We start from the raw sequence: 2,425 nt of genomic DNA, 5'->3' as shown, positions 1-2,425 counted from the left end.
GTTCTTGTTGGCACCGTATGTCTCGAGACGTCTCCAGGGTTGAAGCCAAACCACTGCCTTTGCAGCACAGAAATGATCTCCCAGGGGCAGTGTGTCCGGTGGCCCAGACAACAAGACCCCTCTTTTGGTCTCATTTATATGGTCCAAAGAAAAGCCAGGCAAGATGTTTGGCACCAGTTTCGCTGCAGGAATTGCCAGGAGGAGGCGTACAAGGTGCCATCCAACTGTCTTAGGGACTGCACTGGATTAGCATAGCCTTTAATTAGCCAGAAAAAGCCTTTTACAGGAATAAGTACCTTGGTTCCCGAAAGCCTTGCGAGTCAAACATTTTGGCTCCCGAATGCTGCAAACCTGGAAGTGAATGTTCTGGTTTGCGAACATTCTTTGGAACCTGAAGGTCCGACGCGGCTTCCAATTGGCTGCAGGAGCTTCCTGAAGCAAAATCGGAAGCCGTGCCTTGGTTTCTGAACGTTTTGGAAGTCGAATGGACTTCCGGAATGGATTCCGTTCAACTTCCGAGGTACCACTGTATAGCCGCAAAGCAGCAGAGATTTAAGATTGGAGTTTTCCTTCTGCTAGATGGGCTGCCTTCTCAGGTGGACGAGCCCCATCTGCCCTGACCCAGTTTAAGGTGGCTTAAAGGGTTGTGGGTTCGAGCCCCACGTTGGACAAAAGATTCATGCATTGCAGGGAGTGGGACTAGATGACCCTCGTGGTCCCTTCCAACTCTTCAATTCTGTACAGTGGTGCCCCGCAAGACGAAAAACTCGCTAGACGAAAAACTCGCTAGACGAAAGAGTTTTCCGTTTTTTGAGTCGTTCCGCAAGACGAATTTCCCTATGGGCTTGCTTCGCAAGACGAAACGTCTTGCGAGTTCTTGCGAGTTTGTTTCCTTTTTCTTAAAGCTGCTAAGCCGCTAAGCCGTTAATAGCCGCTAAGCCGTTAAAAGCCGCTAATAGCCGCTAAGCCGCTAATAGCCGTGCTTCGCAAGATGAAAAAACCGCAAGACGAAGAGACTCGCGGAACGGATTAATTTCGTCTTGCGAGGCACCACTGTATATGTTTTCTTGGGCTCTTGCTGTGAATGCAGGAAGTAAGCCTGTAGGAAAGGGGCACGTCAGACCCTGGGGCCAAATGTCTCCCCCTAGGACTCTCTCTCTGGCTGTTGGGAACTGTCAACCAAGCCACTCTCCTTTCTTGCAGGCCACATCCTTCACTGGCTCTTCATCTTCCGTGAGTGTTTTTTGCCTGGCTAGAACGTGTCTTTGAATTCTGCTAGTGCTTCTTGCTTGTCTAGATGGGGAATAGAGAGGGTACACCAGTAGATTAACATTTGCTGCACCTCCTGACCCTGCTCGCCGCTAGCATGTGGCCCTCTGAAGGTTGCTTAGAAGGAAAAATGGACCTCGGGGTGAAAAATGTTCCCTGCTCTTGCTCTGTTAGAGGACTACTCCCTCCTGCCTCTGCTATGAACAGGATACAGTGGACGCTCGGGTTGCAAACGATTGGGTGCTTCTGCGCATGCGCAAAGTGTGATTTAGCGCTTCTGCACATGCGCGACTGCCAAAACCTAGAAGTAACCCGTCCCGGTACTTCTGGGTTTTGGCGGGTCTGTAACCCGAAAAAACGCAACTTGAAGCGTCTGTAACTCGAGGTGTGACTATATTGCCGTACCTTGGTTGACGAATGTCTTGCGAGTTGAACACTTTGGCTCCCGAATGCCGCAAAGTGTTCCGCTTTGTGAACGTTCTTTGGAACCCAAAATTCCGGCACAGCTTCCATGGCTTCCGATTGGCTGCAGGAGCTTCTTGCAGCCAATCGGAAGCCGCGCCTTGGTTTCCAAACGTTTTGGAAGTTGAACAGCTTCCGTTAGGAAAGGCAAGAAATTGATAATTTCTGAGCATCAGATCAGTAATGATTCCCCCCAGCATTCCTCTTCATCTCTCTCTCTCTCTCTCTCTGTGCTTAGTTAGTGGAAATACCGTATTTTTCGCTCTATAAGATGCACCAGACCACAAGACGCATCTAGTTTTTGGAGGAGGAAAACAAGAAAAAAAATATTCTAAATCTCAGAAACCAGAACAGCAAGAGGAATTGCTGCACTGTGAAAGCAGCAATCTCTCTTGCTGTTCTGGCTTCTGGGATAGCTGCACAGCCTGCATTCGCTCCATAAGACGCACACACATTTCCCCTTACTTTTTAGGAGGGAAAAAGTGAGTCCTATAGAGCAAAAAATACGGTACTTTCAGGAGAAGCCCTGGATTCTCTTCAAATTTGAGTAGCTCAGGCTTTGCGGGTGGCTTGTGACCAACCGTCTGGGCAGCGCATGATTCCTGGGAAGGGTTTGTGTGTGCATTGTTTTATCCGGTTGGGGTCATCTTGCCTAAATGCCCTGGGTCAGTTTCCCCCACTGCTGCCGCAGAGA

This window comes from Podarcis pityusensis (assembly GCF_964106645.2).
Source record: "Podarcis pityusensis genome assembly, chromosome: 4".
Classification (NCBI taxonomy): Eukaryota; Metazoa; Chordata; class Lepidosauria; order Squamata; family Lacertidae; genus Podarcis; species Podarcis pityusensis.
The sequence above is the reverse complement of the archived record's forward strand: the minus strand, read 5'-3'. Positions refer to the sequence as shown.